Here is a 27,230-nt window from a genome sequence, read left to right on the forward strand (position 1 = left end):
ATATATTTCCCTCTAGTTTTTTAATAAATTTATTTTAGACCGGGTGCAGTGGCTCATGCCTGTAATCCCAGCACTTTGGGAGGCTGAGGTGGGTGGATCACCTGAGGTCAGGAGTTCGCCAACATGGTGAAACCCTGTCTCTACTAAAAATACAAAAAATTACCCAGGTGTGATGGCAGCCACCTGTAATCTCAGCTACTTGGGAGGCTGGGGCAGGAGAATTGCTTGAACTCAAGAGGTGGATGTTGCAGTGAGACGAGATTGCACCATTGCACTCTAGCCTGGGCAATAAGAGCGAGACTCCGTCTCAAAAACAAAAACTAGTAATAATAATAATAATAATAATAATAGACTTAATGGCTTACTGTGCATGTAATTTATCTGTGTGTGTATAAAAACAAATAAATATCTAAGTAAATTATCAAAACAATCCCCTAATAGTGGTGGCAGTGCACTTCATGATGCTAAAATGTAATCATTCTCTAATTCTTTGCAACCACACAATCTATTAACCATCTATATTGATTTTTAAAACAAATAAGCATGCTCATGGCCACAACTCACATTTTATTCTATAAAGTCTTCTTCCTTTTCCAGAACCATTTTCTTCTATTCCCACTAGAGACTGAGGGCAAAGTTGCTGTTCTATTGACAAGATTCTAGTTTCGGACCCTGCAATGATTCGCTGGGGTGTGGAATTATTTCCCTTGAAAAGCAACAGGGGAGTGCTAAGATGGTAAAGTAATAATTACTTCCTTCAGCAGCAATAGTTTAGGGAAAAGCTCAAAGACATATGGGCTGAATATTTAGCAGACAGTGATAACGGTGAGGTCACAGATATGACTCTGTGGGATGCTAGCAAAGCAGTATTGCAGGGAAAATTGATTGAAATCTTTGCCCAAAAGAAAAGGGAAAGGCAACTACAAATACCAGAGTTAGGGACTAAAATTAGGAGCCTCCAAAAGGAGCATATTAAGAAGGGTAAGGCTAAAACTAATTGATTTAGAAAATGCCAAGGGGAAACTTAATAGGATTCTAAATGAGAGAATGGAGTATCTAATAAAGCTCAATAAGAGCAAGTTTTCCTCCCATGGCAATAAAGCAGATACTATCTTGGCCTGCTAACGTAGAGGGAGAACACAATTGAGACTAATTAGGGAAATTAAGGGACAAAAAGGGCCCCACTCTAACCCCAGTGAAATAAGAACGAGCATTGTTCTTTATTATTCTTTCATAGACATATATAGCATTAAAACTCACATGTTATTTGAAAGTTTCTGGACTCAATTGATTACAATAAAATGCATTCTGCTTCATTCAGGGCACCATTTATGACACAGCTGGGCGTTTATGACCTTTCAATGCCTTCTCTGTTAATATAATGTGGAGTTTGGTACACAATGTGAAAAGTAATATGATGATATAAAAAGGCTACTGGACTAGAAAGCAGAAGACCTTATGCCTAGTCTTAACACCATCCGCCACTTGGTAAGCGATGTGTCTAAGTTCCATATAAACAGCAAACCTGCTGACTCTACTCCATTTTAGCTTAAAAAAGCCACTATTACCATATCCTTCCCAAACTATCAAAAGATAGAAAATAAAGCAATACATTTTTCCAGCAAAATTGTCAATGGAGCCCTCTGTACAAAATAAAAAATTCAAAATAATAAGAAAATAATAATGAAATGACAAAATCTAATCATGAAAGATGACTTGCTAATTGTCACATGGAAATAAGTAATATAAAATTAGTGGAGTGCTTATTGTAATAGACGTTTATTGTTATAAGAGAAATTCCTTCTTTCCTCAAATGGAAGATATGGAAAATATAACAATACCGAGAAACATAAGGTTTTGCCATTTGTTATCTGTGTAAATTCCAGTAACATTATATATCCTCAATTTTCTCATGTAAAAATGATGACACTGAAGAGTTGCAGAACACTGCTGAAAGAAGTCATAGACTACACAAATAAATGGAAGAACATTCCATGCTCATGGACTGGAAGAATCAGTGTTGTTAAAACGGACATACCGCCCAAAGCAATGTACAGATGCCACATTATTCCTATCAAGCTACCAATGTCATTCTTCTCAGAATTAGAAAAAATAATTTAAAAATGTATATGAAACCAAAATAAGAGCCAGAATAACCAAAGCAATTATAAACTAACAAGGCCAGAGGCATCATATGACCTGACTTCAAACTGTACTGTAAGGCTACAGTAACCAAAAAAGATGGCACTATATAAAAACAGGCACAGACCAATGGAATCAGATAGAGAGCTCAGAAATAAAGCTGCACAACTACAGGCATCTGATCTTTGACAAAGTTGACAAAAATAAGCAAAGGGGAAACAATTTTCTATGCAATAAATGGTACTGGAACAACAGGCTAGCCATATGCAGAAGAATAAAACTGGACCCCTACCTTTCACCATATATAAAAATCTACTCAAGATGGATTAAAGATTTAAATGCAAGTCCTCGAACTACAAGAATTCCAGAAGTAGACCTAGGAAATACCATTCTGGACATTGGCCTTGAGAAAGAATTTATGACTAAGTACTCAAAATACATTGCAACATAAACAAAAATTGACAAGTGGGACCTAATTAAACTAAAGAGCTTCTGCATAGAAAAGTAAACTATCAGAGTAAACAGACAACCTACAGAATGGGAGAGAATATTGGCAAACTATGTATCCAACAAAAGACTAATATCCAGAATCTATAAGAAAGCTAAACAATTGAACAAGTAAAAAATAATGTCATTAAAAATGGGCAAAAGACATGAATAGACACTTCTTGAAAGAAGACATACAAGTGTGCAACAAATGTGAAAAGATGTTGCACATCATTAATCATTAGAGAAATGCAAAACAAAACCACAATGAGATACCATCTCACACCAGTCACAATGGCTTTGAAAAAGTCAACAAACAGTAGACACTGGTGAGGCAGTAGAGAAAAGGAAACACACAACGTTGAAAGGAATGCAAACTAATTCAGCCTCCGTAGAAAGCAGTTTGAAGATTTCTCAAATAAAAGAGAACTACCATTTGACTCAGTAATACCATTACTGGGTATATATCCAAAAGAAAATAAATCACTCTACCAAAAAAACACATGCACTCGTGTGTTCATTGCAGTGCTATCACAATAACAAAGACATGGAATTAACTTAGTTGCCTAACAATGGTGGATTGGATAAAGAAAATGTGGCACATATATACCATGGAATATACACAGCCATGAAAAAAAAAAAAAGAACAAAATCACTTTATTTGCAACAACATGAATGCAGCTACAGGCCATTATTTTAAATGAATTAATGCAGAAACATAAAACCAAATATTGCGTGTTGTCACTTATAAGTGGGAGCTAAACAATGGTTACTCATTGACGTAAAGGTGACAGCAATGGACTTTGGGAACTATTAGAGCAAAGTGAGAAGGAAGGGGAAAAGAGTTGAAAAACTAACTATTGGATACTATGTTCAGTACCTGAGTGATGAGGTCCGTGGCATCCAAAACCTCAGCATCACACAATATACCCAGGTAATAAACCTGCACATGTGCCTCCTGAATCTAAAAGAACAGCTTAAAGTATAAACAAAAAATAAAAAAGGTAACAATGTGCTGGATGATTCTAGGAAATATATAGTAATCTTTTGTGTTAGAGTAATTGATTTTTCAAAACATTGCTTTCACGTTTGAACGTAAACCACTCTGTGAAGCAGCCAGGTCTACAGGGAAAATTTTTTTTTTAAAGTTTAGAATAAAGGAGATGCAGAATGAAAGACAAAGAAGTTTTTTATATTACAGTCTCACCATCACTTAGATTGACATATATATTTGTGTTTGTGTGTGCATGCATACTTCTATGAAATGTGCCTTAACACGTATCAAAGTTCATAAACAAGCCCACATTGAGAGTATAACTATAATTAATCCAGCAAATATTTGCCCAACAACCAGTATGGGCTAGATCCAAAGATTAGTTCTTAAAGGTATTCTAGTCAGGTAGAGAAGTGAAAGAACAATGCCTCTGTAATTAATTAGGAGATGATGTGAGAAGTTTTACAGGACATATTAGCACGGCATAGATACACCAGCCAAACCTCCAAAGCTGAGGCATCTGCCAGAAAGATCTTTGAATATCTGAGACCTCCTCCTGCAAACCATAAACTGATTCATACAAACAATAACTGAACTGAACTTGGCCAATACAGCATTTGATCCAAACATACTTTTTTTCCTGTTTTCTGTGATGTTAACATTCTTTCTTAGATGGAGTTGAGAGTGAATCTGGCTATACACGTCATATCCTTTTCTCCCACTTTGCTCCTCTGTCCCTCACATTGCTGAAGGGTGGGGAGCTACCTATCCACTTAAACAAGAAGTTAAATCGAATAATAGATATAACATAGTTACTAAAATATCAGGCTAGCTTTACATGTGAGAAAACCAGCCAAACAGTTATGTTGTAATATGAGGGGATTGTGAAATATAAACGAACTTTGTTGTTGTTGTTGTTGTTGTTGTTGTTTGAGATGGAGTCTCTTTCTGTCACCAGGCTGGAGTGCAGTGGCACAATCTCGGCTCACTGCAACCTCCGCCTCGCAGGTTCAAGCAATTCTGCTGCCTCAGCCTCCTGAGTAGCTGGGACTACAGGCACCCGCCACCGCGCCTGGCTAATTTTTGTATTTTTAGTATAGATGGGATTTCACCATGTTGGCCAGGATGGTCTCTGTCTCCTGACCTCGTGATCTGCCCGCCTCAGCCTCCCAAAGTGCTTGGCATGAGCCACCGCACCCGGCCAGCTTCACATTTTTATAAATCATTTTAATTTCATCAAAAGATCCTGCTCTTCCCCAATTTGTTTTGTTGTAGTACGGCTGGCTTTTGTGCATTTATCCTGATATCTGTAACGATATGTAAAATATACGCTATTAAGTCTGAACTACATTCAAATTGCATGCCTTAACTTGATAAAGCGTTTATATTTCCACATTATTGGTATATCATTTCTAGGAAAGATGAATTTAATTTATCATGAATTGGTTGATTTTTAACTTAGGAGAAATGTATGGTCCCTACCTAAATTTTCTTAGAAAAAGAAACCTAAGCTGTACCATATGACCCAGCCATCCCACTACTGGGTATATACCCAAAGGATTATAAATTACTCTACTACAAAGACACATGCACACGTATGTTTATTGTGGCACTATTCACAATAGCAAAGACTTGGAATCAACCCAAATGTCCATCTGTGACAGACTGGATTAAGAAAATGTGGCACATATACACCATGGAATACTATGCAGCCATAAAAAAGGAAGAGTTTGCGTCCTTTGTAGGGACATGGATGCAGCTGGAAACCATCATTCTTAGCAAACTATCACAAGAAGAGAAAACCAAACACTGCATGTTCTCACTCATAGGTGGGAACTGAACAATGAGATCACTTGGACTCAGGAAGGGGAACATCACACACTGGGGCCTATGGTGGGGAGGGGGGAGGGGGGAGGGATTGCATTGGGGAGTTATACATGATATAAATGATGACTTGATGGGTGCTGACGAGTTGATGGGTGCAGCACACCAACATGGCACAAGTATACATATGTAACAAACCTGCACGTTATGCACATGTACCCTAGAACTTAAAGTATACAAAAAAAAAGAAAAAGAAACCTAAGCTGGGCGCGGTGGCTCAAGCCTGTAATCCCAGCACTTTGGGAGGCTGAGACGGGCGGATCACGAGGTCAGGAGATCGAGACTATCCTGGCTAACACAGTGAAACCCCCTCTCCACTAAAAATACAAAAAACTAGCCGGGCGAGGTGGCGGGCGCCTGTAGTCCCAGCTACTCCGGAGGCTGAGGCAGGAGAATGGCGTGAACCCGGGAGGCGGAGCTTGCAGTGAGCTGAGATCCGGCCACTGCACTCCAGCCTGGGTGGCAGAGCAAGACTCCGTCTCACACACACACACACAAAAAAAAAAAAAAAAAAAAAGATTAGGCTGGGCGCAGTGGCTCACGCCTGTAATCCCAGCACTTTGGGAAGCTGAGGTGGGTGGATCACGAGGTCAGGAGATTGAGACCATCCTGGTTAACACGGTGAAACCCCATCTCTACTTAAAAAACAAACAAACAAACAAACAAAAAAATTAGCCGGGTGTGGTGGTGGGTGCCTGTAGTCCCAGCTACTCGGGAGGCTGAGGCAGGAGAATGACATGAACCCGGGAGGCAGAGCTTGCAGTGACCCGAGATAGCGCCACTGCACTCCAGCCCGGGCGACAGAGCGAGACTCCGTCTCAAAAAAAAAAAAAAGAAAGAAAGAAAAAGAAAAAGAAACCCAAAATGCGTATTCCTTGAGAGAACTATTAAGTATTTATTGCTATGCATCAAAAATATACTTACATTTTTTATCATTTCAAATTACACTCATCACTTCAAGCCATTTGAACACTTTAAGCATTTAATTTTTTCCAATATATGAAAAACTCTTAGGCTTTAATACATTTTAGAAGTATAATCTTGCTTATTTTAACTAGTGAAAAGGAGACAGTTTACTTTTTCATTCAGTTTGGTAAGGTCAGAGAGTGAAATTGTTTGATACATAATTCATTTATCTGTAAGTTTGATTGTCTTTGCTTAACTTAAAAAATTTATACCCAAATAGGCTTATCTTAATATTCTACTCCATTATACATTTTATATCATGTGTTCTGATCCCAGTTTTAGATCCTCACTGGCTAAAACTACAAAATTATTTTGTCAAACAGGTTATTTTAGGGGTTATAAAAAGTATAAAATCAGTATCTCAAATATGAAAGAATAGTTTCCATTTATATGTGTAATCTTTAAAAAGTATAATTTTATATATCTTCAAAAAATATATCCAGCAAAATTGTTAATGATGAATACTCACTTTAGAATTTAGGAACTTGAATGAAGCCATCAACAGATGTTGTCTGTGTGCAATATTTAATGCAATTCAACAAATATTGAATACCTAATATAGGCAAGACACATTATTATAAAGTATCTAAAACCTGCAAAAGTTGTAAGTTCTTATTACAACATGTGATGAAGTTAAGAAAATCCTTCCTTGTCACATAATTCTTAGTGCTAGCCAGGACGATTGAAATGAGGCAATCTAAGTAGAATCTAAGCCATGAAACTGCCCCTTAAATGTCCCTGAGCTCATTTACTACTTTTTCACCATTAAGCTAAATAGCCTTAATTGATCCACGGATGTTTCATTTCAGAGATCCCATATCTCTTATCTTTAAGTAAGGAGGTTCACAATCTATCACACTGGGAAAGGAAGAATAAACAAAATGAATATAGAATGTATAGGGATATCCTTTTTTGTTTGTTTGTTTGTGGCCATATCATTAAAATGGGACAGGGAGAATGGGTATTTGGTTTCCTAGGACGTTGTGCATTGTGCTAGGCTTTACTGGGGAAGGCATCCTTACCTGTTAGGAAGGTGTTATTTAAAACAGGAAGACCAGTAGAATCTCACAATATATATACACCTTATAGAGCAACGTTAAACTACAATATAAAAGGATGGTAAATTTAGATGTCAGTGTTTTATAGAATGAGAAAGTATGTACAGATACAAGCAGATGAATTACTAGGGCTGTAATTCTTAAGAAAGAACACACACACACACACACACACACACACACACACACACACACACCTGAGAACCTAATAGCTTTCCTCTGGTCAGTTTGAAAGGGCTTCATGAAAAAGATGAAAGTTTACTTCTTTAAATTATGGGAAGATACTTTTTTGTTTTTTAGTCTGGGGAAAAAGCAGTTGTATATAAAAGCACTACGTGGAAAAATAATACTTGAAAATATAAGTCTTAACATTACCTATATGAATATTAATTTAATGCAAAATGTAGAATATTCTGTAAAATGTTGATAGTAGAATCATTAGCTTGCATTTTTTTACTTGTTTCATCGTCTGTGCTGAGTACTAAGTAGTATTGTCTCATACTACTCTTCAAAAAGTTTTAAATTAGCTTTAATTTGAAAAATTAATTATCTGTTGCTGATATAATGAAAGAAATTAGCAGAAATAATTTAAAATAATACCTTCCATATATTTGTATTCATATCAGAATATTTTATAACTGTCTTAGCAAAATCTCAAATACTTCAGTATTTTCAATGTAATACTTGTTTTTCAAAGTAAAAGTTGCATTGCATAATACTAATAATTTATTGTCATGTTTATTTTCTATCTTTTTTGCATTTTTCCTAATTGAATTTTTCCATCCAGTGATTATATTGGTTTGAAGTAAGGAATAAAACTGAGTCAGCGATTATAAGTTTTGGAATTTTTGTCTAGTTAGATTGTTGCTATATCAATCCTATGATTGAAAATGACAAAATACTTTCACCAAAAAGTCACAAAAATATCAGAGAACTCTCCTGTTGGCTTTTGTCATATTAACAGACTGAATTAGAGGATTGAAAAATTAATGACATATAATATTAAATTTTGACTGCAGGAGTTTCTCTTTCTTTAATGTTTTAATGTGGGAAACATAAAATCCAATTTATATCAAACATTTAGATAATAGCATATATGTTAATACATGATTCTGACAAAGATGTCTGAGTTCTTTCTACAAAAAAGCACAATCATATATCAAAGAACTATCAACCACTAGGACAGCTCTTTGTTTTAACCTGTGTCGACAAAAGCTCACAAATTCTTTGGGCAAAAAAGCTAGTAAAGATCAAAAAACTTACAGGGGAGCTTCTAGTATATAGGAGCAATCTCTGTAGTGATCCCATTTCAATGACCCTTTGAGTACTAGCTACAAGATAGGACTTTTTTTTTGGCAAAATATGCAAGGTGTAAATTGTATAGATTAAATTTTTGAGAACAAGAATTTATTTTAATCGGATAAACATCTATGTCTATTTTTCTTCAGTACTGTGTAATTTGATTTAAACAGTATTCAACCAACAATAGATTATTCTTTCATTGACTAAAGAAATATTTGTCCAACCCTATTTTTAAGATTTGTTATTTTAAGGCCGGGCGCGGTGGCTCAAGCCTGTAATCCCAGCACTTTGGGAGGCCGAGACGGGCGGATCACGAGGTCAGGAGATCGAGACCCTCCTGGCTAACACGGTGAAACCCCGTCTCTACTAAAAAAATACAAAAAACTAGCCGGGCGAGATGGCGGGCGCCTGTAGTCCCAGCTACTCGGGAGGCTGAGGCGGGAGAATGGCGGGAACCCGAGAGGCGGAGCTTGCAGTGAGCTGAGATCCGGCCACTGCACTCCAGCCTGGGCGACAGAGCGAGACTCCGTCTCAACAACAACAACAACAACAACAACAACAACAACAACAAAAAAAGATTTGTTATTTTAAAATAAATTTATGTATTTATTTTAATCATTATTATTTTAATAATACATATATAAATTAATCATATATTAAGTCTTTTGGGCAAATACTTAATATTTTTAATAGTTGCTGGACACATATTTAATATTTTAATAATTTTAAAATATTTAACATGTATTATTTTTCTCACTTTGTTACCCAGACTGGAGTGCAGTGAAGTGATCATAGCTCACTGCAGCCTCCACCTCCTAGGCTCCAGTGATCTTCCTGCCTCAGCCTCCTGAGTAGCTGGGACTACAGGTGTGTGCCACCATGACTGGCTAATTTTTTTTTTTTTATTTGGTAGACACTGGGTATGCTATGTTGCCCAAGCTGGTCTTGAACTCCTGGCCTCAAGTGATCCTTCCACCTCAGCCTCCTAAGTAGGAGGCTGGGACTACAGGTGTGTGCCGCCACCAAGCCTGGCTAATTTTGAAATACTTGTCCAGCACCTATTATGCATGTCCCGGCCACAGCTCTGGTCTATAGTTTCCAACTTTCAGGCTGAGATGTGAAAACCATTGGGAGTAGAACTTGCTAAGAATGCAGCTTACGACCTCTTCCCACTTTTCACTGGATTCCATCTTTAAATGAAGTGAAGGCTTGAAGATGAAATCAAACTAAAATGATAAGAGTTTCCAGGTTTCAAGTTGAAAGTTACTTTCTCTAAGGAACTGGGTCTCTCTTGCTTATTTCTTCACAGGAGAGAGACTAAGAATATATGTCTAACAATAGCAGAAGTAGCAAGCAACTTGAAGAACATGGGTATTTTGGCAGGATAATGGGAAGCTCTCTGCCTGAAATAATTTTAAGGAAAAGACAGGCAAACTCAGAAGTGATAAAGAGATACTGTTTGAGTTTGAACAAGCATCTTCCCCACCCCACCCCCATCCTTTTCTTCCCTCTGGCTTATCTGAATCAGGGAAAGGTGCTACTTACTATTCATTCACGTAAGTGTCCTGGGCAGAGCCCTGGGAGGCACCCTCACCCACCTAACACTACATATTCAGAAAGTCATGCCGAGACAATTTATCTCCCTTGAATTCATCCAATTTTCTCTTACCCCTTTCCACCATTTCAGAACGGGGTGTCATCATCTGCTCCCTTGCTTTGACTCCAGCCTGGCCAGCCCTGATCCATTCTCCCTTGCACTCTCTTAGGTGTGGCCACATGAAACTCTTCGAAATCCACAAACATATATGTTCTCTCTCATCTGAGCCTTCCAGGGTCTAGACAAGCTTTCTTCCACATCACTACATATTGCCAAAGGAGGGAATATCTTGCTAAATCTACCCTGTTACTCAAATCATAATTTAGCTGTTACTTCTCACAAATTTTCAAAGCAAAACAAAGTTAATTGCCCCTGCCCCGACCCGCCATGTAGGCTCTTCCTCACCACCATGCTTGCCTGTCTTGTAGCAGGACTTAAATTAGGATGTTCTTTTTGGTCTCTGTCTGTCTGTCTGTCTGTCTGACTGTGTCTCTGTGCCTCTGTGCCTGTGTCTCCTTGTAAGTTATTTGGAGGAATAACCATGTCTTGAGCAAACAGTCTTCAAGATGCTGAAACCACGTGGTAAGGTAAAGTTTGGTAGAAACTTGTAGGGAAGGAGGGCAATGGGGAAAAGTAAGGAAAGTCAGATAAGAAAATAATGGTAACAGTACAGGAGAAAAAAAGATGAGGCCCTTGAGTAACCTTGATCGACATAGACCAGAGCATATATGAACCACGTAGAAAAATGTTGGTATGACTTGGTAAATCATGTAATTAAAGATGCTACTTGAAGGGCAAGTAATATGCAACTCAAAGTTTCCTTTCTTAGAACATTATGACTATTTAGTCCAGCATAATGGAAATTTTCAAAAAGCAAGAAGGTTATATATAACTTACAAAATAAACTACACAGTTCTCAAACAAGTACAGTATATTAACAATTAACATTGTTTAATTGTTTAAAGGTGAGGTTGATATGTGAGATGGTTTTAATTTGGAGGAATCTGAATGTTTAATTGAGCCTTGAAGACAAATATCCACATGTCTTCCTCATGTACTTTTAAAAGAAAAATCAGTGAACAGGTTTTGATTTCTGTTGTAACATGGGAGCATACAGAGAAGCTGGAAAAGCAAGCAGGAGTGTATTTGTCACTTAAGGTCCTCTGTTTGTTTCCTGACCCCTTTAAGGCCAGTTTCCATCGTAATATTCGAATCACCAAAAATGTGCATGTTTCACTTATCTGGTTTTTGTGACCAAAGAAGAAGCAAGTCCAGCAGTCGTGTCGTTTGTCTGACATATCTTGGATAGATTCATCAAGGACCTGCCTATAGGTAATGATGGTGTGGTTTATACTGTCCATTTAAAACAGGAATATTCAAGAAAGCTTCCATCCCCAAGGCAAGCACACTTCTCTGTCAGCTAACAAGGTGACTTTCTTTCATGCTTTGGTTCCTTTTGAAGCCTGTTCCTCACTATGCCCTATCCTCTCTCTACCTCTGAATTAAGAAGAAATTGACTCTGATTTTTAAGTTCTGTCCACACCTCCCAGGGAATTTTCTTTAAACAAAAGGCGATTGCCAGGGACTTAGGCTTTTTTTTTTTTTTTTTTAAATAATGAAACTATATAATGAAAAAGATGCTTGTTATAAGCATGGAAAGACATGCTTAAAATAAGATTCAAATAATCTCTAAGTAAATTTTTCTATTTTTTTAGATTCAATGTAATGCTGATCTTACAAGTTTATCCTCTCCTCCAAGAAAAATGTACTTATGTTATATTCACATTTTAGATGGCAACCTTTTTTTTCCTTAAGATTTGAGTAATGCAATATGTGGTATAATCCCACATTATATACTTAATATCTAAAACAACATTGGGTGCAATACAGTTTGATCTTTAAATTCATGGAGCATGATACTTCTCCTTTAAATATTATTTTCTCAAAGCTTTTTCATTTTGAACTCACTGCCAGAAATAAACCAAATGGCTATGTCCATGATGACATTTAAATTAAAATAGATTAAATTAAAGTAACTTAAATTTCATAAATTCATCAAAACTCTTAAAAGTTTTTATATCCTGGTCTCTGTAAACATGAGGGCAGAAGATTACCAGAGACTAAGTGAGTATATTTATAATAATTTAGAACAAAAATTGATTTACATTTTTGATACTATAATAATCTTATGTAAAAGCTACATTTATCAGTTGCTTCACTATGGATAGCAGCATGCAAGTTTTGAACAACAACAAAAAAGAGAGATCTTGATCTTAATGAAAGAATCACACAGGTAATAGAAAACCATTTTATATACGGAATGTATGAAGTTACAGAAGGAAAAAGAAACTAGGAAGCAAAGTAAAATAGCTTTCAGGTATCCATAAGCTACAAATAAAAGGCATAAATTTCTTTTTATTTTGTAGGGATTTATTTGTACTTTGCATCATTAAGAGTAATTCTATTTATGCCCTGCATTCTAACTGGAGCATTTTGGCACTTATGTTTGCCTACCAAGATTCTAAACTAAATAAGATGTTGAGACCACTACAGACATTTTTCAGAATATTTTGATGTTTTAAAATGGATGGTCAATAATTTCAGGGAAACACTGAGCTTCCCATTCTTTTGAACTGGCCCTCAGGAGTTTGGGTTGAAACAAAACTTTGGTTCTGTTACAAATTAGACTTTTTTTTCAGATGATAACAAATTAGAGCCACATATTATGATTTGTAATTCGTAGTTCAGACTTGGCATGTATATACACATTTATAAGGACATTTTGGAGAAATATTCCAACTGTAACTTTAAAGAACATTCTTAGGTCTGTACTGAGCATTCTGTGTAAATGGACTGTGCTAATGTGTTTGACTAAGAGTTATGGTTGGAATCATTCTCAGATCCGTTCTGCTACTGTGCAAATAGATAAAGCCTTAGGTACCTTTATGCTCCACTAAATATTACTAGTAAAATTCCTTGCGTTATTAACATATCATAAAATAATATTTGCTTTCAGGCCCAGTATATTCAGAAAACATAAAAACTGCACTACTTCAGATTTAATTGACCACAGGGTTAGTCCACATTGATAAAATCTGAATTATGGAAGAATTTAAAAGAAATGCTGGTTGTTTGCTCTAGTGAAGGCGCCTAATAGATTATTAAATGCAATGAATATGACTGATTTGTTAAGAACCTTGCTGCAGTAATGTCCTTGAGTTCATGCCATGGAACTACTTTAAAAGTAAGGTCATTGCAGAATAGATTGTTTTGGCGACTTAGCAATTAACTGCTGTAAATAGTGTCTAAGACTAATGTACCTCATTTTCTATCTCTAGTTAATAAAATGACATTAAGTTTCCCACATATTTGACATCTGAAATTTCTCTTTCTTGTAATCTATTCAGTTTTCCCATGTAGATAAAAACATTTATTTCAACCAAGAGCTTATAAAATAATCACACATACTAAAATTTGTGTTGTCTAGATTAATGTTATGCTGTACCCCATTTTAATGCATTAACCTTAACAAAAGAACACTTCAGACTCCTTTAAAAGCAATAAAGTTTTAATATCAACTGATGTTTACGAAGATTCTTATTCTCAGTGAAATTTTATTTTCATTAACATCCACGTATACTCTAATTACTTTTGTATTTTTAAAATATTTATAATACCATTCATGCGTCACTCCACTGCATCATCATACATTAACTTTGCTTTTTAAAACAATGTCAGTAAATTCCCTCATGTGTATTGCTTGATTTGAGCAACAAACCTCAAAACAAAACCAACAATAGAGTCAGCATCCTACTTCACAAATAAAAGTGTGAGGCTCAGGATCTCCGCCAGCTCCCAGGCCAGCCTTGGCTCTGGTTCAGGGCCATTTTCTGATGTAAACCTCAGAACTCATTCTGTGCCATCCAGTTGCTGCTCTTTCTAAAGAAGAGAATATTGAGCATGAAGGATGAGATGTATCTTTTACCCACCCTCTCCTACCTTAATGCTATGTCTTACATACTGAAAAATCCTGGCTATTGTGGAATTATTGTACCTTTCCTGGTATGATTTACAACAAAACACACCTTTGCTCTGCTAAAGCATTCAAATCACCCACTTCAAAATGACTGCGCCCCACTCTTTCCGGCTTCAAACACATAGTCAAAAAACAAAACAAAAAAAAAAAACAGGGCATGTCAGTCTCCTATATAACAAACTTTCCAAGAGTGAGTGAGGGACAGTCTCTCTTTCCCTATTGCCCAAAACAAGTTGGGCAGAAATTTTGCTTTAGTTTGTGCAGCTCCAGTATGGTGTTATTTTAAACAGAACTTATCACATACTCCTGTGAGGGAGCAAAGATGCGATAAGAAAAAAGAAATGAAGCTTCAAGTTATCTTTCTAATCCTCCTACCTGGGATTACTTTCAAAGAGTGTGTTTGCTCTTATCTCAGGGGAAATTCCCCTTCCTCTGGACTACAACATTCAGATAAAGTATTTTAGAAAACATGGTATACTGTTTGTGACGGTAACAAAAATATCTATCTTTTGAGAGTCTCTTACATAGAATACTATATCAAATATATTTATTATTTTAGCTTATTTCTGGACCCTTACTCCTTTTCCAAAGACAAAGTGTCAATGGAGAACAAATAAATTTTTCTTCTATATGCTCAAAAGATTGAGGTGGGCTTTTCATCACAGCTTTCAGATTCTAGTTTAAGCTTTAATTTTGTGTGTGAATAAGTGATTGCCAATACAAATGCAGTTCTGCCATAAAACGACCAACAGCTGATCAGTTATCCCATTAAGCACATTTTTAAGCTTATCTTGCCTTGAAGTAAGAGTATTTTATAGAAAGAAATGAACACACAGGTTATCTGCAAACTATAGATCTCATACAAAAACCTATTTTTCCATGCAAGAAAGTGGTATCCAAAGGATTAAAATTATATATTAGTTTTCTAATCTTAAAAGGAGAAAGGTTTAATGCAAATATCACACTATTCTAAATAGCAAGGAAGAAAAAAGGCAACAGTTTTAAAAATGCCAAAAACTTCCTATTTCCTCAACAACATGCAATCAGAGACAGAGTTTCAAGGACAAAAAGCATGTGTGTGTGCATTTCAACTCTAAAAAGAATAAAAGAAACTTCCCACAGCTGGAGCACAGTAGTGTTCTACTCAACAGAAGGACATGCAAGGAGTTGAAGTAGATTTTCATTTCTGAGTACACACATTTGTATTATTTTCAAGAGGTTTTTAATTTAATTTCATGTATATATGTAGAAGCCAGGATTCTTGCAAACATTTTTAAGGTTTCAATGTATACCAACTTACATCACAATTTCTATATTTAACTGAAAGCTTTAAAGGAATTGAGTGAGAATCAAACATCTAAATAAAGATTTCCCTTGATCTTCCATGTTTTCATAGAAACAGCAAAGAAAAAAGTTGCTGGTTTCTGTTAGAAGCAATTAGTGAACCATCTCATCTCTTTGAGGGTGAGATTTATTACTTGGGAGTTAAGTGTCTCTTTCTTATTCATAATAACAGCCACCTGAAATATCTTTATCTAGTAACTTAACACATACTTTGAGTATAGCCCTGAATTTGACTTGCCACATCACAACCAAACAGAATCGATTCCGTTAAATATAATTTGGAGATATTGGTGTGTTTGCTGGTGTTTTGTTTAGACTTCATTTTAGTACATTATTTACTGCTGATTTCACATTCATAGGCATTTCATTTTACCCCTGGTTCTGGGATTTTAAAAATCATGCTTTAGATTATATGCAAATATTGAAACAAGAATGTAAAATAGTTCTAAACTCTAAATGTTTTCCCTTACCAGAGTTCCAGAAAAGTGCATCACTCAAATTGTATAGAGTAAAAAATATAGAGAGAAAGTTGCTCTATTTTCTTTTTCAAATTAAGATTAACCAAATTATCTTAGAAATGACTGATACGAAAGTGGGGGGAACCAAATAGCAATCATGAACGTATGTGTTTTCTAAAATATGGTACTTTCCATTCAGTAAATGTTAGGTACTTCTTCCTTAGAAGTACCTATCATGCTATGGATAGAAAGGAAAAGAATGAGTTGATTCCAACTCTAAGAAGTTAGTAGAACAGCTTCAATTGATAAGGGAAAGACACACACACACACACACACACACACACACACACACACACAGAGAGAGAGAGAGAGAGAGAGAGATAAAGGTTACTAACCATAAAATAAACTGTTTTTCAAAATTAATTGGAAGGTAGGAAGTGCTTGTAAAGGGTAGACTAGAATAGGTCAGACTCGGGCCATGTTGGTCAAGTGAGACCTGGAAAATGTGATTTGGCTGTGAACTGATGGATGATGCAGGCAGAAGAGAAGGTACAGAAGACCATTTGTTGTCAGTTGGGTTCTCTGGAAGCAGAGGCTTAGATGGATTTGGGGGCTCAGGATGTTTATTTGGAATGCACACTTAAGCAGCATTGGACAGTGGGAGGAGTCAAACCATGGTATGAGCCTGACAAAGCCTCAGCCAATCCAGCAGGATTTCAGGAACCTGCATGTCCCATCACAGCATCTTGCATTAGGCCAAAATGGATCTTTAGACTCTTCCTGGGTTGATCACCAGGAGTGTAAAGGACTTGACCTTGGTCTAGGTGGCCTTCTGCACTGAGGCTGTCCATGAAGTTTTTGAGACTGTTGCTGACCACACCACGGATAGACAGCAAGTCCTTACTTGAAGGAAGACATGGGTGGCCCAGCCTCACATCTGCCATACTAATGCATGAGGAAGAGCATACATCAGACGTTGGAGGAAGACATAAGCAGGGTGTATTTTGGGTGGACAGTCACTAGTGAGGAAATCCTGGAGTTGAGGGTCATAGCAGATCACGATCTCAAGAAAACAGAGCACCGTGCTGGGAAGGTACTTAAATGCTGGTGTGAGGATTTTGCTCTTTATAGGGGAAGAAGTGTAAATTAAATGAGAATGTGGCAAAGCAGCACTTGGGAAAGATTTTGTATGTGCTTTTGAAGGCCGTGTATCTATTAGGAAAATAGGGAGAGGTTAGGAAAGCAGGATGATAACGCTTGTTAAAAATGACTTCTGCTGCCGAGCATGGTGGCTCACACCTGTAATCCTAGCACTTTGGAAGTCCGAGACAGGCAGACCACTTGAGGTCAGGAGTTTGAGACCAGCCTGGCTAACATGGTGAAACCCTGTCTCTACTAAAAATATAAAAATTGGCCAGGTGTGGTGGTGTGCAACTGTAATTCCAGCTACTTGAGAGGCTAAGGCAGTAGACTCATTTGAACCCAGGAGGCGGAGGCTTCAGTGAGTCATGACTGACACACTCCACTTCAGCTTGGGCGACAGAGCAAGACTCCGTCTAAAAAAAAAAAATTACTCCTGCACGAAGATATGAAAGATAGTATGTTAGAGCAAACACATCTTAAACTATCAAAGTATTTCCTGAAAATATGCTGTTTAAACAAGTAATTTTGGGCAAAAAGAGACTTTCGACCAAACAGGTTATTCAAAACTTTTTTTTTTTTTTAAATTCATGGCACACATATGACTCATTCCAATCAATCAACTGGCCCCTCATTTACCAAATGTTTACTGAGTACCTACTAAGTGAGTTAATTTTGTTCCCTGTTATGAGCAGCTCACAATGTAATGAGGGAAATAAAATGAATAGATAATTTGTAATACAGCATTATCACGATAGGAACACAGGAAATGGGCAGTGAGGGTGGTAATAATTTCACCTGGAAGTGACTCTCCAGCTAAAAACTTTGTGGTCTAAGATAAAATGATAAAGAAACATTAAAGGAAGTAATAAGACTACATCCATATTTTAGAAAGGTGACCTGTGATAGTTAGAAGATAGAAAACCAAGTTGGAAAGCTATTGCAAGAGCTCAGATAGTAGAGAAAAGATGGCAATTAAGATTTATTGAGCACCTATTATGTCTCCCTCTCTGTTCTAATTTTATATATATATATATATATATACACACACACACACATACACACACACACACATATATAATTTAATCTTCACAATAATGAAGTTTAAAATGAGTGATAATGTTTGAATTTTTCTTATAATTATATCAACTCTATGTTGGCTTCTAACGTTGCAAACTCAGGCGATTAAGAATTGTGGTTGCTGTCATCAATAACAATTTTAAAAAAGCAAAGATAAAATTTGGGAAAAAAATTAAGAGGACCATTGTGAAAGATAAGCATCATTGTTTAAGAGAAAGAAAATGACATTAATAGAACAGGAAATATTGTTTAGGAAGTAAAAGTTAATTCTCTTGTGCAAAATTCAACTAATTTATGAAAATCACAAACTACACACCTTCACATACACACACTAAGGTATTGAGGGAGGAATATCCGTAAACATGGAAAGGAGGATATAAAACCACAGTATGCTTTTAAACTCAATATACTTGAGCAACAATAAATAGAATGGCAAAATATTTACAGAGGAACAAAATTAGCCTAAGGAAAATACTCTTAAAATACAGTGCAACCCACTGAAATAGTCACAGTCAGCATCCAGCTTGTGGGTGTGCATGTGATCTCAATTATGAGCCTTGGAAGAGAGAAATGAAAAGGAAAGGATAAAAGAACACAACAGTATTAATATTTGTAGAGAATTTAAACATAGTATGTAACACCTGTGCATACTCTCATCACTGACTTCTTCATTACATTCATCTCTAACATTATAAATATGCAAATTGTGTGTGTGTATATATATACATGCAGTATATGTGTGTGTGCGCATGTGTGTATATATGTGTATATCTGTATATGCGTGTGCATGTGTATGTATCTACATATACGTATATACGTATATATGTATGTATACATATATACGTATATACGTATATGTAGATACATGTACGCACACATATACTGCATGTATATATACACATACATATATATGTATATATTTGTATATATACGTGTGTGTGTATATATAGATACATACATACACATACACACATGCAGTCCCTCTTCTCCACATCATAAGTTCCATGAGGCTGGATTTTGCCGTGTTCAAAACTGTGTCCTCTTAGCACCAAAAATTGTGTCTTGGCACATTCTAGATATTAGTATTCATTGAATGCTAAATGAATGAGATGTAAATATTATTTCTTTTTATTTTATAATTAAGAAATCACATAGTATTTCTTAAAATTTAAGAAATACTGAATAAACTGATGTTCATTTGCGCAAGATCTCCAAAGTGTGGAGACACATTTTGAACCCAACTTCAATGGGTCTAACGTCCATATCTTTTGCTGTATAAGCACTGCCTTTTGAGATGTTAAAGAACCATCTCCCATAAGACTTTTCTTTAATTTACCTGATTGGATTTTGTGTGATATATAAAACATGAAGAAGGATGATGGTGAATTATATAGGCATGGTGGTGACGCCCACCTTTAGTGCCAGCTACTTGGAAGGCTGAGGCTGGAGGTTCACTTGAGCCTAGGAGATTGTAGTGAGCTATGATGGTGCCACTGCACTCCAGCTTGGGAAACAGAGCTAGACTCTGTCTCTATAACAAATGATAAATAAAATTTTAAAAATGAAAAGGAGATATGATGGTGTATTTCTTAGTCCATTTGTGACTGCTATAACAAAATACCATAAACTGTGTGGTTTATAAATAAGCATAAATTTATTTCTCACAGTTCTGGAAATCCAACTTCAGTGTCTAGTACTGGGTCTGCTTCCCAGTTCACAGAGAGTGCCTTTTAGCTGTGTCCTCAGTAGAAGGGGTGATAGAGCTTCTTGAGGTTCTTTTATGAAAGCAGTAATCTCATTTACAAGGGGTCCTAAAGACCTAATCACCTCCCAAATGCCCCACCTCTTAACACAATCACCTTGAGAGTTAGGATTTCAACACCTGAAATCTGGGAGGTTCCAGGGAGGGGGCAAACATTGAGACTGTAGCAGATTGCCACTGAAACGTCTTTAAAGATTAAGTTCATGTTTCACAGCAGCTTTATCAAAGAAGAACGGATTCTTGAAGATTGACAATATGCATCTTTTCACTTTGTGACAAACGATGATATAAATAATACTCTATTTTAAAGTTGTAATATAATATGTCTATTTGCACCAAACATTTTGTTATACTTTAATGGTTGTAGAAAACAATTAGTGAATTTTGAATTCCCATGAAGCCAACCTTATTTATTATCATTTTCATTTTCATGATAAAACATAATCAAGTGGTAAGAAGCAGAGATCTGAGGACTTTTTATGGTCATTGTTTTTAACATACCGGGCAAATCAGTTTATTAATTATCTCTTTTTCACGAGTAACACCAAAGTAAAAGAACTTAGCTGGCTCCGTTTGGATGTTAGAGAATGAACACAGCTCCTGTGGACTTAACACAGGCTGATGAATATCATTAAGTTATGAGCTCTTTTGATAATCACAAAAAGGGATGCCCAGATGCATCGATATATAATCATCTTATTTTTGTCAGACTCCTGATTGGTAGTAATGACTTTAGCAGAATGAATGTTGAGATCACTGTTGTGTATATTAAGACAGCTCCGAGGAATCAATACAATGAATCATAGTTAATGTATTTTGCACATAAGACGTGAACTGAGCTTCTAACACCTTTCTTTTTCTGTTTACTTATATTTGCCACTGAAATTTTGGGGATCATTCTAATTTAGTAGTGATCATATAAATATATTTATAATTTTCACAATTTAAAAAATCAGTTTCACAGTTAATGTGGCTGCTGTTTTATTAAAACGAAGCAGAAGAGGTAAAACAGAGAGGTGAATGTATGCACTCAAAACATTTCTTGTACACTTCCTCATTTCTCTAATAAAAGTTATATTTTCATTTGTTGTCTACGTCTAATGTCTCACAAATACTTTTTTTTTTTTTTTTTTTTGAGATGGAGTCTCGCTCTGTCACCCAGGCTGGAGCGCAGTTGTGCAATCTCGGCTAACTGCAACCTCCCCCTCAAGTGATTCTCCTGCCTCAGTCTCCCGAGTCGGTGGGACTACAGGCACCCGCCACCATGCCTGGCTAATTTTTTGTATTTCTAGTAGCGATGGGGTTTCACTGTGTTAGCCAGGATGGTCTTGATCTCCTGACCTTGTGATCTGCCCACCTCGGCCTCCAAAGTGCTAGGATTACAGGTGTGAGCCACCACTCCCAGCCCTCACGAATACTTTTATATAGCCACTAAAGAATACTTTAGTCCTTTAGTTCATGTTATGCAGCTGTCTTTCTACAGATTAGCTTTTATTACTACCCATTAATTCTGGTAGAGTTGTTCTGCCCTTTTTGGAGGATTAGTTTTGCTTTATCTCTAAAAGCACCCTGGTCACACAGGCACGTGTGTGTGCATACGCAGAGCATAACTGCCATGTTTTCTCTTTCTTCTCCTCTGCTTGTTTCTCTTTCTCCCTTGCTCATTATTAGTTGCTGATTGCATTTAGTATTTCTCCCTGGGATGTTTTGCTAACGTATGAAGTGGTACTGGTATGTGCAGTGCTTGGCCCTGTAATTGGTTAACATTAATAACCTGAGCTTTGTTGTATTTGTAAACATGTTTGTTACCCATCTACATTATGAACCTATTACAAAATACTTGCTGCTTTTTGACATCATTTTTTAAATATTCTGATAAATATAATTTTTGTTTAAGAAATTGTTTGTTTGTTTTTTTATGGCACTGGCGTGTTGAATCCAGTGTTGCTAATTGTAATGCTTATTACATTCTTTACCTAATTTCTGCTTACATTTTCCAAAAGTGATACTTGCCTTTTCCCTCCCTCCCATGTTTAAGAATATTTAAATCCCAGTGAGTCTTTCTGTTGTTGCTGTTGTTTTATTTTAACTTGATGCATAATCTGGTGATAGTGTTCTGCCATTTGAAATTTCACAAAAAGTTTGTACAATGTACATTTCTTCAAAGCCACTTGCAAGTATTCCGCTTCATTGAGATCAAGATTTTTCATCTTTAAAAAGCAGACACTGTAATATTGCCTATCTCAAAGGGTTGTTATGAGAATTTGATAAAGTCATATGTGGAAAATACCTAATAAAGTGCCTAGCCTGTAGCAAACATTTAGTTTATACTATTTTTCTGTATGATTGTTAGGATCTATAATTTTTCAAATACATAAGTAATTTTCAACAAAAAGCCATAGTCTGACACTTAAGGCCATTGGCATTTGTCAAAATTCAGATCTTTCTGCTTGATTGAAACAGTGAATAGTAATATATTTTTTCCTGGAATATTTGTGAGTAATTTTAGATATGTGAGTTTTTATTTCAAGAAACTATGATGTTAAACATTTGTATTTTCAATGCCTTACCAATCTCTTTCCTCATGTCAAAAAAAAAAAAAAATGATAACCTCTGAAATTGGTTGTTTTCTCTGGTCTAATTAATTCCTTCTATTAAACCATAGTAATTATTAGAGTAATTAGGTGTTGGGAGGCCGAGGCGGGCAGATCACAAGGTCAGGAGATCGAGACCATCTAGCTAACATGGTGAAACCCCGTCTGTACTAAAAATACAAAAAATTAGCTGGGCGTGTAGCCGGGCGCCTGTAGTCCCAGCTACTTGGGAGGCTGAGGCAGGAGAATGGCGGGAACCCGAGAGGCGGAGCTTGCAGTGAGCTCCATTGCACTCCAGCCTGGGCAACAGAGCGAGACTCCGTCTCAAAAAAAAGAAAAAAAAAAGAAAAAAAGAAAGAGTAATTAGGTGGTAGAGGGAACAGAAAGAAAAGATGACTCTGTATTTCTAATTTACCTAAGAAAGAGAAATAAAAGGGTCAGCAGGGGAAACACACCGTAGTACGTTTAACTTTCTCTTGAGCCCTGAAACAGCTCAGTCAGTGTAGCTCAGGTACAGTAGTACCTCTTTTATCCCCATCTCTCTTTTTTTGTTTCCCAAAAGCAACAAAAATGTATGCTTAGCTCCAGGGGAGAACTGCTTTCCTCAAGCCGGAAGCCTGTACAACTGTCATCTCCAATACACTTCGACACCTATGTTACAGAGAAAATTCTTGCATTTCTTGGGTATGTGAATGGTTAGTTTCAAAGTTCCTTTTAAGATAGCTTTACAAGCCCTTTAACTCTGCATAAACCCACAGAGAGTTTCCTTCTCCAAGTTTACAAAAGCTGGTCCCTGAGCTATGGGATAAGAAATAACTCACCATATCTTATGTGTGTATGTGTGTGTGTGTGTGTTACTTTGAACCTATTACATTGGTACTAAAAGTCAGAAGAAAAACCATTGAAAAAAAAATCAAGTTTTCTTTGATTTTGAGTATTAGTTACTTCCCTATGATAACTTATAGTGATATTATAACATTAGGTTGTTGTGTTGTATTTATTGTATTCGTATGAATTCTAAAAGTAACAGAAATTGACATAGTAATTTCCAATGTAGTGCATGTTTCCATTAAAATAACCACTTAAAAATGACATGTGTTACCTGCACCCTGTTTGAAGACTGAAAGCAATAACAGGGTAATAATTTCAGTGAACATTCTGGATTAGATTGGTTCTGTACTGGATTACCTGGATACATGATCCTAGGATCCATGAATATGTAAGATGTAACAGTGATAGGGACAGGAGACTGGGAAATTCTGGGCCCCAACCTCAAGCCCGGGACCACAGCCCAAAGTGAGAACATACATTCCTGTTTTCCACTTGAATGTTGCCTTTTCCAAAACCACCCATGGCCCAGCCTATTCCCCATCCGGTGTCCATAAAAACCCCAGGCTCTGCTGGCAGAGAGAGAAGAGGAGAAGCAGTTGGATGTCAGAGACTACAGTTGGATGTTGGAGAGAAGTAGTTTGCCTTCAGAGGGACAGCTTGACAGCATGACTTCAGATAAGAGTCTGGCAGGAAACCGCTAAACTTCAGAGGAAGATCACCTTCCCACTCCATCTCCTTTCCAGCTCCCCTTCCTGCTGAGAGCCACTTTCATCAGCAATAAAATCCTCTGCATTCACCACCCTTCAATTCATTTGTGCAACCTGAGTTTTTCTGGACACCAAACAAGAGCTCGAGTACCACGGGTGCGGATGCAAAAGGCTGTCACACGGACCCTCTGCCCTTGCTGGCAGAAAGTAGCCACCTCACACAAAAAGGCAGAGGGCTCGCTGAGCTGTTAACACTTTAGCTGTCCACGGACATGGCAGAGCTAAAAGAGCACTATAACATGTGCATTCTGGGGCTTCAGGGGTCATGGACACCCCCCTGGATGCTGCCACGAGGCCACTATGGAGTTCATTTCTGCCAGCATCCAAAAGCGCTCTCCCCGGCTCCTGTACCTGCTCACCTGCATACTCCCTCCTGCTAGGGGTTGAGCACAGAGGGCTCAAGTGAATGGAGTTTGCCTCTGCCAGTGCCAAAGCAGCTGGCTAGCTCCAGCGCTCACATTCCAGTTCCTGCCCGCGAAGGAGTCAGAGGAAATTTCCTGTTTCAGTAGATATGTAATATCCATGAATATGTAATAAGTAATAGATTAATTTACAGATGAACATTGCCACACTGTTAAGTGCAAAGATAAATATAGCAATTGTGGGAGAAAAAGTCAGCTTAGATTTGATAGACATCTAATCCTATGTCTGTGCGACCACTTCCCCTAAAAATTTTATGCCTGAAACCACCAAGAATCACCTTGCACCTTATATAAGCTGCCGACAGTTTTTCTGTCTAGTTTTATTCATGTAGCCACAATAACCTTCACTCCGCTTCAAGGCTGCCCTGAGGCGCCCTGTATCCAGCTCATGTCAGGATGTCTTGATGCAGCTTCTAAGCTTCCAGCCTCCTGGAAGCTTCCAGCCTCCTGGAAGCTCTGCAAAGACAGCCGCAGGTGATTAGATGAAACGGACAGCAATACCTATAGTAAGTGCTTGAATTCCATGCCTTCTCCAAAATATGTGCCCTAGGCAAGAACCCAATTTACTCCCCCTGGGGCCAACTTTGAACAATCCCTTTCCTCTGTGTTTGGGCAGAAATGTTGGCACCACAGAATCTGCAGTAATGTCGCATCTTTTGGAAGATAATTTGAACTCATTAAAAATGACTATAATTCGTAACTACTGTAAATCAGTCAATTTCTCCCTTAAATAAAATCATCACATTATATTGAGGCCGAATTCAAAGTTTCCGTTGCCCACGTTTTAATGAGTGGTAAGTTACGTGAAGGAGATTAAAGATTTTGTGCACTTAGACTTAATTCTTTATTTTTAACTGGCATAGTTATGTTGGAAATATGTAAGCAGCAAGGTTCCAGAATTATCTGCAACTCAAGATGTGATATAAAATGTATTCTATTTAATGAGCTCTGCATTCCATTGACTGTTGAACTATACATCAATTGCATGCCCCTTCCTTTCAACATTCAAACTGTTTAGCTCCCACTAATAGGTACATTAAACAGAATCTTGCTACAAATATGAAAGTAGACATCATAGCTATATGCATTTCTGCCTAGGCTCACACTTTTTTAAAAGCTCCTAAGAGAAATCTTCACAAAGATAAACTGTAACCCTTTTTGTGCAGTGTTTGCTAATGGAGAAAGATATGATGTGCGTTTTTTCTGTACACAGCTGAACTAGTGTACAATGATATCAACTAGGAAAAAATGAGAAAGTTGGAATAATCACTGTATCATTATGGACATAGGCAATTGATGAATTGTTTAGTTCTCTTTATGTCTTTGAGTGCCTTTGGTGAAAAAGTGTGAAAATAACACTATTTAAAATTGTAAATTGAATCACAATGCTATAATAGTACTCTGAAAACAATGATGGATGTTGTTAAATAGCAGGCTAAATGAGGTCTGAAATATTACAAAGGTAATCTATACTCGTAAGTAAACAGTTAATAATCTCAAAAGAGAGATTTAGAAGGAACATTATTCATTCGCTAGTGTTTCAAATGACTTTTGACTAATTACCTATTAAGAAAGAGAAAATTATCTGAACTGCAGAATAAAATTCACGTAAATTCTGTCTGCTAAAAAATAAAAAAATGAAAGAAAATCATTCATTAAAAAGACACTTAAGAAAAAAATCTTACTACTTGTGTTTCTAACAGAGAATATGAAAATAGTCTTGCTTTTACTTTTTTTTAAACATATTTGTGAAAATATAACTTTGCAAATCAGCTTAAATAGTAGGTTTAATAATGAGCATCTTTAAGAAGTCAGTATGAATTGTATGGTATTATCGTCTTGGTTGTGGATCTTTAGAAAAAAATATTTAGGTGAATGTTAATACTCATAGCTAGTCACAGAAGAAAATATTTTATTCTTGCTTTGTTTCTCTCTCTGTCTCTCACACACACATACATATATAGTTTCTCTTAACTGGAGAGTTTATTGGTTTAGATAAAAATTTCACACAAATAACAAAATATGATTTTAAAGATTCTTAGTGGCATGAAACTATTCCATTTCATTTCCATAAAATCATAAAAGCACCTCCATAATGGGAGCAAAATATGAATGAAATCAAACTCTATATGCTTACTAAAGCATTGATTTTTTTCTTCTATATTATTGCACATTGGTGTTGTATGCTGTGGAATACTGTATTTTGGACTTTGGACTTTTTTGGTAGAGAGTCAAAGAGTTGCTATAGACATTGTATTTTGAAATTTGTGGAAATATTACAGTGTGGAAAAATAACATGTCAGAAAAAATATAAGTGTTTATAAATCTGCCAGTAACACATACCTTAAATGAGATTATTCTGCAAATGGT

The 27,230-nt window shown here is 36.6% G+C and overlaps 1 long non-coding RNA gene across 1 annotated transcript in view; it reads right to left on the minus strand.

The window, feature by feature from the left end:
- Positions 1 to 13,968: 13,968 nt before the first annotated feature.
- LOC117086167 overlaps positions 13,969 to 27,230 on the minus strand; it is a 92,742-nt gene continuing 79,480 nt past the window's right edge. The window contains exon 3 of the long non-coding RNA XR_004438225.1: positions 13,969 to 14,365. This is a non-coding gene — a long non-coding RNA (uncharacterized LOC117086167). The remainder of the gene's footprint in view (positions 14,366 to 27,230) is intronic.

The sequence above is a fragment of the Trachypithecus francoisi genome, unplaced genomic scaffold (genome assembly GCF_009764315.1).
Source record: "Trachypithecus francoisi isolate TF-2019V2 unplaced genomic scaffold, Tfra_2.0 Lachesis_group1, whole genome shotgun sequence".
In the NCBI taxonomy this organism is placed as follows: domain Eukaryota; kingdom Metazoa; phylum Chordata; class Mammalia; order Primates; family Cercopithecidae; genus Trachypithecus; species Trachypithecus francoisi.